Below are 10413 nucleotides of genomic sequence, written 5' to 3' on the forward strand. Positions count from 1 at the left end.
TCAAGATTCCATCCACTTTAGTCTCAGTTGATAATCTTTCCTTTCTCTTTAACTAGATTATTTTTAAAACAATCTTTTTGATTTATCTACCATATTTCCTCTCATTTCCTTCTACCCTTTCCCTTTCTACTCCTATCCATCAGACTGATAACCCTAAAACCTAGTTCAAACCAAATGACTCTTGAGTCCAAAATTTGGCAGTGACACCTTACTTATCAAATTAAGAGTAAATCCCTTCATCCAACATGCAGACCATTCTACAATATGACTCACCCAGTCCTCCTTGGGCTGCCAATGAGGTGAGAATACAGAAGAGAGGGAAACAGCTATTTGTACACTTAGCATAATGGGTTTTATCTTTAACTGTCACCTTGTAAATACATATTCTAAAGTACTGATTTAATAAAATACCACATTTAAGCCCTAGTCTAGTCTTAGATCAGCTGCCCCCAAATTTAAATTTTTAGTATAAACTTCTCAAATGCAGTTTGTAAATGTGAAGGATTTTTCTTTTTAGCTTTCCAGATTTGCTAGAGAAATCAAGGAAATTTCCAGGGAAATTAACAGCAGATAATGAATATTGAAACTTAATGAAACTCCAGGTATGCAGAGATTGTCAAACATCTTTCTATTTGAAAATACCTTTCAGTTAGAGATTATTACTCTTTCTTTGCCTATAGGCTGCCAGGAAAACACCTGACCTCTTATTTTCCCTCCAGTCTTGTAAAGCACTTCAATTTGGAATCCACCACTAGATTTGAAGTTCTTTGAGGGTAAGGAATATAAGTATTGAGTTGAACTAGACTTGTTAAATTTAGTATAATACTCTGTATTCTAGACCTCAAACCAAATTATGTGATTGATGTGTTTTTGCACATGACTGGATAGAATGGTGGGATACATTGTACAGCTTAGGAAGAAGGTAGGAGACATGTTACTAACTTGTAGCTAGCACCTGGAGTTCACTTATGAAGAGAACTGTTGAGAAAATATTTTAATAAAGGATCCAATTACAGGCCTCTCCCCCCAGGCCTGAATGCTGAAATTTTTTTGCATAAAAGAGGGACAAAAATTAGAGTTTACCTTAGAAAAGGGGAGGGTGAAAGGTAGAAAACAGAGAACCTGCAAGGTGGCAGGTGGATATGGCCTAAGTGATGTTTCCCCCAGACCAGTGGCTCCAGTAAGGTCCACCAGACTCACAGGGTTTTTTGTAGAAATCAAAGAAGAGAAGGAGTCTTATATTGGAGTCACTGTGCTCTCAAATCACAGGGCTGGACTGCATAACAGAGCTCAAGAAGAAGAAGCAAAAAGGTGAGGAGAATTTATGAGTGTTGGAAATTAGCAGGAATATTGAACAGAACTTTGGACTTCCACACACTGGGAACCAGGAAGTTTTGAAACATTTTTACCTAGACTTCAAGAGAGTACAGGAAGATGTCCAGCTGATACCTGGATTACATTAAGGTGAGGAATAACAGGAAACATAGAGAATATATACAAACCAGAGTGTCATAAATGTCAATGAATTCATTTTTAAGCCAAAATAACATAGTAATTATCACGGAAAAGATTCTGGAAAATGTTGCCTATTCTCAGGCTTAGGATTAGCGAGTGCTTCCTTTCCTTCTTCATCCTTACAAAATTCACTGTGATTGCTCTGGTGTATTTAAAATAATAGTTTGATTTACTTGAAATTGTCATGTGAGTTTGCTATTTCAAGTGAGATAAGCCGCGGTAGCTCAGCAGGCAGAGTTCTTGCCTACCATGCCAGAGACCCGGGTTCGAGGTGCATGCCCATGCAAAAAAAAAAAAAAAAAAAGAACTAAAGGAAAAGATTGATAAAATTGGCTAGATTATAATTAAGAATTTCTGTTCCTCAAAACATGATGAAGACAATGACAAACAAACATCATAGAAAAGATAACTTTAGCACATATAGCTGACAAAAGACTAAGATTCGAATATTGAAAGAACTCCTACGTTAGAGTAAGACAGAAAAATAGGCTAAAGATTTGAACAAGCCCTTCACTAAGAGGAAGTTAAGATAGCCAATAGATGTGAAAAAGTGCTTAATGTCAGAAGCAATCAGAATTGCAAAGTAAAGCCACAATGAGAAACATAATACTTTTAACAGATGAGGAAAACTTAAAAAGTCTAGCAGTAACAGCTGTAGGTGAAGGACTATTCTCCACAAAAAATTCAGACATGAGAGGCAGGGTCTGCATGTATTGGGGATTGACTCATGTCCCCTACAAAAGACATGTTCAAATCTACATGTTCAAATCTAAATTCACTTACCTGTGGGTATGAACCCAATTTGCAAATAGTATCTTTGAATTGGTTAAGGTGAATCAGGGTATGGACTCATTTGTGAACAGGAACTTTGAAGATCCTATTTAGATGTGGGTAAACTGAGTCAGGTGGGCCTTAATCTGTATGGTTAGAGGCCTTATAAAAAAAGGAAATTCAGACAGAGTCGAAAGAAGCCACAAACCAGAAGCAGCCTGAAGTCAGAAAAAGTTGGGGAGAAGAGATCCCCATGTGACAGAGGACTGCCATCACCAGTATGCTACCAACACCAAGAGAAAAACATGTCCTGTTGACATCTTCATTTTGGACCTCCAGCCCTCAAAACCATAAAGTTTCTGGTGCCTGCCCATGCAAAAAAAAAACCACGAGGCAATAAAAGCTTATAGTTTAGGTGAACCCATTGCATGGTATTTGTCATAGCAGCCCTAGCAAACTAAGACAGCATGCTATTTGCCTTTTGCATTTTTCATAGCACTTAAACTACTGCTACTCAGCCATTCATTTGGTGAACATGTATTAACTGTCTATTCTGTGCCATGGAGAAGGCAAAGATAAGCCTTTGTAATGAAAGAGAGAAAAAGAGAGGGAGGAAATTTAGGCCTCCCAGTCCGCTTCTCCGGGCCCTCTTATACCTAACTGTTCATTCTCCAGCCCAAGTCAGGTAGCATTCTCAGCCTCTCCATCTCCCCACCTCCTCCTCCAGAGAGCTCATTGACTGCTCTTTCCAGATCACATTGCCTTGCCCCAGCTTCTCTGACAGAATGCTCAGAAAACCTCAGTCTTGACTGTTTTGAAACTTATCATGACAACTTTTCATTCTGTCAAAGACCATCAACTGTTTAAAATACAGTTGCCCTGTTTAAGTTATCTTGTGAAAAAGAAAATCTGCAAGTCCTTTTTTGACATTTCAGTAAAAATTTTAGCTCCTAGGAAAAAACCCAGATTTAAATGGTTTGACAACAAGAAGTGTTCTGTTTTAATTTTACCCAGTTTAATACTTCTGCAGTATTCTGTTGAAATTACCACAGTCACATTATTTTTACCACCTTTTTACTTCTTAGTGAAAAACTCCTGTCTTTGTTTGATACACATTTCGGGAGAAAACATCTCTGCACTCTTGGGCTTAGACTTGAAAGCAGGATTCCACTCTTTATGACATTCCCTTCATTGCCATTAAAAGATTTGCTGACATAGATTAAATTCAAATCTCAAATGAACAGTGGTCTGTTAAAGAGCTTTGTGGTTTTAGAATTGGAGCAATTTGGTGTCTTGAGCAAGATTCCCAACCTCTCTAAATTTCAGTTTCTTCATCTGTGAGGATTGTTGGTGTCATTGGGTTTTTGTGAAGAACCAATGATATAATAATACCCAGAGCACAGCCTCAAACATATTTAACACCCAGAACATGTCAGCCAGTGTCTGGTTATCTGTTGGGTTCCACAAGGCTTGCCTTGAAGAAGCCACACGCTCTTATTATCATATTCCACTTAAAGAATTTCAGACAATTTAATAATCTAATAGAACCTCATTTTTCCATTCCCCATTTAATGTTAACTCTCTGATATCAAGTCTATCTTCATTGTCTCTTATATTTCCTGCTCATTCCCATCTGGGCGAATTTATACTGCTAGTCTTCCCACTGCCTTTCTGCAAATTCAGATTCTCTGTAAAGCCTCACAAGTCCAAGCATCTCCTGTGTACTCTTTATCTTCCCTGCATGCTCCGATTCTCCTGCACACTGCACTGGGTCTTACATTAGTTCCTATTTCATTTGTGAACATTTTCTCTTCTGGAATATGGCTAAGCTTTGCTGTGGTAACGAGTGGTCCCTGAAATCTCCTTAACTTACTCTCTGGGGCTATCCTCCATTGGGTGACTTGGGGTCCTACTGCTTTCATCCTTTGGCTCATGACCACCACCACCCCCCCACCATCCCCACCACCCCCAGTTGCTACCCAAAGGGCAGGAGGGCTGCACTGGCTGGTTCAAGGGCCAGGCATGGGAATGGCTTCCTTCACTTCTACTTACATCCAATGGATTCATCCAAGCTACAGAGGAGACTGGGAAATAGATTCTTCCTGAGTAACAAGAATATTAACCGGAAATAGGATTGGGGAACACGTAGCACTGCTTATGCCACACTCCTTTCCTTTGTTTCCTGGGGCTGCTGTAGCAAAGTACGATAAACTCAGTCGCTTAAAACTACAGAAATGTATTGTCTCTCAGTTCAGGAGGTTAGAAATTTGAAATCAAGGTGTCAGCAGGGCCGTGCCCTTCCTTAAAAAGGAAGAATCCGTTCCACGCTTCTCTCCTGGCTTCTGACAGGTGGCCGGAAATCCATGGTGTTCTTGGCATATGGCACAGAACTCAACTTCTGCCTCTGCAGCATGGCCAACTCCCTATCTGGCCATGTCCAAATTTCCTCTCCTTATAAGGACTTCAGTCATAATGGATTAGGACCCACCCTAATACAGTTTGGCCTTATAATAACACCTTCAGATAATTGATATCACCTTAACTGGTGGTGGTTGGAGCAGGTGGTGTTGGGAAAAGCGCCCTGACAATCCAGCTAATCCAGAACCACTTTGTAGATGAGTATGATCCCACCATAGAGGATTCCTACCGAAAACAGGTGGTAATAGATGGTGAAACCTGTCTGTAGGATAATCTGGATACAGCTGGACAAGAGGAGTACAGTGCCATGAGAGACTGATACATGAGGACAGGCGAAGGCTTCCTTTGTGTGTTTGCCATCAATAATAGCAAGTCATTTGCAGAAATTAACCTCTGCAGGGAGCAGATTAAGCGAGTTAAAGATTCAGATGATGTACCTATGGTGCTAGTAGGAAACAAGTGTGATCTGCCAACAAGGACAGTTGACACAAAACAAGCACATGAACCAGCCAAGAGTTATGGGATTCCGTTCATTGAAACCTCAGCCAAGACCAGACAGGGTATTGAAGATGCCTTTTACACACTGGTAAGAGAAATATGTCAATACCGAATGAAAAAACTCAACAGCAATGATGATGGGACTCAAGGTTGTATGGGGTTGTCATGTGTGGTGATGTAACAAGATACTAAGAAAGTTCTGTCATCAAAAAAGAGCCACTTTCAAGCTGCACTGACACCTGGTCCTGACTTCCCTGGAGGAGAAGTATTCCTGTTGCTATCTTCAGTCTCACAGAGAAGCTCCTGCTATTTCCCCAACTCTCAGTAGATCAGTACAGTATTCCTTATTTGAGAAGTTCTCAGAATAACTACCTCCTCACTCGGTTGTCTGACCAGAGAAATGTACCTCTTACTACTACCCAGTATTTTTCTACCCTGGGTGTCCTTTCCTCCATCCCACACTCACCCTCTGCCACCCCAGGTTTTTCATCTGAAAAGCAGTTCATGCTCTGAAACAGAGAACCAAACTATAGACATGAAATTTTGCTGAATAGTCGAGCTCTACAGTAGCAACTGCTGGGGACTTTTTTTTCCTTTTTCCTTTTGAACTTGGAACTATGTTGGTTTTTGGAAAAATGTCATAAATTACTGTTTTGCAGAGAATATAGTTAATGTGCTGTTTGGTTTATTTGTAATTTTATTAGCTACATTCTCTAATCTGGCATCTGCTCTGTATTCTTAAATACAAAAGTGAATACTTACTTTTGATTCTATCATAGTCTTCTCAACTTTCTTGTAATTAAATCCAACTTTCACAACGTAGTGCCTTTTTCCTAGAAGACTTCCTTTACAATAGATTTCCTTTACGATTCTTCAGTGAAGTCGATGTCTCAAAAACCCTTGTGAAAATGAATGTCTTAGATATATATATATGATCAGTCTGTCCTTTGAGGGAAAGATAATATCTATATGGTAGCAAATTCCATTTCTTACATGCATTAAGTTGGTCTTCCAGAGGCCTATTTTTGGACTCTCCAAAGAGAAAGTTGAAACTGGAAAAAATTATGAATAATTTCAGTTAATTTTCATATAATCTCCACTTTTTTTTGTAGGCTACCTATACAATTATGTTACTTGTTTCTTCTAGCTTATTGATAAACTTGTGTTCAATGAACTTCCACCTGTATTCAAATTTGAGTCATACCAGAGAGCTCTACATTTGCAGGTGTTCAACTATTGTATAAAAGTTGGGTGCAGTTTTGTTTATTAGCTGAAATCAAGTCTTTTCAAGCCTCAAATGCAGTATATTAACAGGCAAATTTAATTTTCACTGCATATCATGATATTTTGGTAATATATGTAACTGTCGCCCTCAGTCCCTTTCTCACCCCATCCTGTGCCCCTTGTCCCGTACTTGATTAATTATTTCATTTGGGTAAAGTATGGTGCTAATGAACCAGGTTCACAGTTTCAAAACTTGAGCAAGCTAGTTAGCATCACAGAGAGAGAAATTATTCCACATTAGTGTATTGTACCAGTAATTCCAGTTTGTAGCTTTGACAGATACATGCTGTAGGCCCTGCAAAGAAAGAGATCAGTTAGCACAAATCCTTCACTATGACTTGGTGTACCAAGGAGGGTCAGTTTAGAATTCTTCATCAATATTTAGATCTTTTTAAAGCAATGTAGAAACTCTAAATTGTGCCAAAGGTTTTTTCTCATTAAATGTTTTTTTGAGAATGATGCCTTAAATCAAAACTAAAAAATTTTTCTTTATGCATAATGCTCTCTGAAGGATTTAAAACAGGATTTTGACTAGTCTATGCATACTAGATAACCAAAGCTGAGTTTGTTCAAGATAAGTAGTCTTTGAATTGAAATTGCTGTTTGAGAAAGAAATAGAAAATATAAAATAGCCTTGGATAACTTTTGATAAAACAGTAATTCCAAATGGCCAGTCTCTGTTCTGTGTTCTAATTCTGAATACTTACTGAGGTCCTCCATCTTCTAGTATGAATCTTCGTTTGTGAAGCAAACTCCATATTACCTTGGAAGGAATTCATAAGAGGGGAAGAAACATACTGTACCTAGAATATAATAAACCAGAGAGTTGTGCTCCTTAGTGCTGAATGTGGGAGTTTTCACAGTGTCATCACCTGTAATCAGAAGCTTTCTCCTTTGTTTCTGTTCCTTTTGCAGCATTTCTCTGATGTTTCCCTAGACTCCATTGAGGCTTAAATAACCTCAACCAATCTTCTCTTTTTAAATAAGTGTCTATATGACTGATAGCTTGACTCTTTTCCTAAAAAGTCTAGTTAAGTTTAATGTCAAATTAAGGAGAAAGAGATAATTACTCATCTCAGGCTCTTGTGCCCATATACCCCTGTAGATTTCTCAAGTATATTCTAAGCACAGAAATACCTAAATAGGGCCAAAATTCAGACTTGAAAATATTCCTTTATTATCATCTTAAGAAGTTGAACTTAGGTGTGAGTTTTGGCATGATAGTGTGACAAAACTATGCTGAATAACTTCAGTTAATGTGATGTAAAATGTGGATTTTTTAAAAATATGTTTGTGATTACTGAAAATGTTAGGTTACCTCAAAATCTGAAAATATCTTTCCCCAAGTGAAGTGCATGGCCAGCTGTCATAAATTACATATCCCTTTATGTATGTTGTGTGTGTGTGTGTGTTTTAAGATAGCAGGTTAAAGAGTAAGAACAAGACACCCTGTGTATCTAAAGACTACCATGACTACTCTGTAAATGAATCTGTTAAGTGCTGTTTTACTCGAAACTTACTATAGAATGTTACTTGGTAATGAAATGTCATACTTATTACAATTAGCACTTTAGGAGTATAATAGATCAAATTAATCACAGTTTTATTTTAGTGGGTTCCATAGTCTTTAACCATCCTTTAAACTGCTGTGAATTTTTGTCTTGACTTGAAAGCAAAGACAGAGAAACACTTTGAAGAGGTATTTGGTTTTTTTTCCCATTCCAGAATTTGTGAGCAAATCATATTTTGCTTCACATTTACAGTCGTGAACACATTAGTTGGCAGCTACAACTGAAAAATAGTGCATTTTGCTGCTACTTGTAATTCATCTTTGCTAATAAATTACAGGAAGCAGGATAATTAATTACAGAAAATATTTTATTTGGGTGGTTGCTATAAACAAGGGACTATAATTCTTGTACATTACTTTTCACCTTTGCTAAGTTTCTTTAAGCAGTCTATTTGTACCACAAAATTATTTTAAGTTTTATTCTATAAGAATTGTTTTAAAAGTGTGCTCGTCAGAGTAGTTGCAGATATATTTCAAAATATAACATGGTTTTTTAAAACCTAAGAAGTAGTTATATGAACTGTATTCTGGAGGAGGTGGAGGCTCTCAGTGGAAGTTGTATGACTTTTATGTTTCTGTGCCATCAAATGTAGGTAAAAATATCAATTGTGCAATTCTGCTGTATAAACGGGAATTATTGGCTTCTTTGGCCCTAAGTAAAAGGGCTGATATTTTAAGTTGACCATTTTATTGTAAATTAATCCATTCTGAGTTTTAAAAATTTGGTTGAATATTTTTTCTGTTAAAGGATTTTTTAAAAATAAAAACTGAAAGTTCTTTGCTTAAAAAAAATGATAAGGATGAAGGAGGAATGGAACTGAGTCTTGAAATATTGCTAAGGTTTGGTTGGAATAAGGATTTGGGAGGAGACAATAAAAGTTCCTTGGAGGCAGGAACTGAGTCTTCTTTTTAATAAACTTTTTGTTTTGAAATAATTTAAAAGTTACTGGACAGTTTGACTTCTTCAATCTTTACCCACACCTTAAGTTAAGCCAGAGATGTATAACAATGAGCAATGTACCCTAAAGTATGAGTGAAGAATGGTCAAATAGTTTTGGGAGCGCTGTATTAAGTTGAATCATTTGGATTGCGTTTCTGTGGCCAACTTAGTACATCCTATTTCTAGATTTCTTTAATCCTGAAAACATATTTTTACAAGGCATTAAATGTACCTCCTTTCCCTCAGATAGACTCTGAGAAATGATGCTTCGTACACCTTAGCATATACATGTTGCTAGTGATCATGTTTTAGCAAGCTTTGGCTGCATTTACAGGGTTTCGGAGAACAGTATTTGACCAAAGCCCCAAATCGAAATCCATACTTTGTGTTACATGGATTTAGATGACAAATCCCATGCTCTAAAACTTAACCCCAAACTATCAAAGCCCACTGGAACATGATTTGCTTGTAAAAGAGGCACAAGCTGTCCTAGAGCCATGCTATGAAAGACTCCTAATATGACATTTGAGAAAAGTCTGCCAGATTTCTGTTTAAGGCCACAGGTTGTATTGTCTCCTAAAGGAAAAGACAGGGAGTTGATAGAAGCCACACATTTCAAAGAGTTAAACAGTAATAATTCCCTCTGGGGGTATAAATGGAGGAAGCTAGATGGAAAAGCCTTCATTTAAAGGATATTAAAGTGTAAAGCACTCTGAGAAGTGTTGAAGGTAAGACCTCAGCCCTACAAGCTGATAAGCAGACCCACACTTTTTATTTATAGTGACATGAGTGACATTTATCTGCCTTTCGCTAGAACATCTAATCCACTTGTCAAGGTATACCTTACATGGAGACCTGATTTCTGGTCAGAGTTGGCAGGCTTCGAATACAAATGTGATGCCCTGGCTGAAATTTGGGATTGGAAAAAAGTCATAGAGAAAGAAAATCATTTGTGTAGCTATATCAATTCAATTTCATTTGGCCTCAGCAAAGACTTTGCCTGAAGATGGTCTTGGCTTTGTGATAGAAATTATGGTCTGTCAAAATAGAGTCAAGGGCGGGCCGCGGTGGCTCAGTGGGCAAAGTGCTTGCCTGCTATGCCGGAGGACCTCGGTTCGATTCCCGGCCCCAGCCCATGTAACAAAAACGGAGAAACAGAATACAATAAAACAAGAAAATGTTTAAAAATGTTTCCCTTTCTTCCTTCCTTCCTTCCTTCTCTCTGTCTTTCCTTTAAAAAAAAAAAAATAGAGTCAAGATGAATTACTAAGGGGTTCACAAATCTCAGTATCTCTCTACTTTGTCCCTAAGTACGGTCATAATAGAATCACAGCTATTTCTTCCTTCCCCAAAAATAATGCAGTCCAGTATCAGGAAATGAAAATCAGGATGAAGCAAGAACATCAAAAACTGCCTG

At 37.8% G+C, this 10413-nt stretch overlaps 1 pseudogene; it reads left to right on the forward strand.

Moving 5' to 3' along the window:
- The first annotated feature begins 4828 nt into the window (after window positions 1-4828).
- LOC143680593 (GTPase NRas pseudogene) lies at window positions 4829-5798 on the forward strand (annotated as a pseudogene).
- Window positions 5799-10413: the final 4615 nt, after the last annotated feature.

This window comes from Tamandua tetradactyla, chromosome 1 (assembly GCF_023851605.1).
Source record: "Tamandua tetradactyla isolate mTamTet1 chromosome 1, mTamTet1.pri, whole genome shotgun sequence".
NCBI classification, from domain to species: domain Eukaryota; kingdom Metazoa; phylum Chordata; class Mammalia; order Pilosa; family Myrmecophagidae; genus Tamandua; species Tamandua tetradactyla.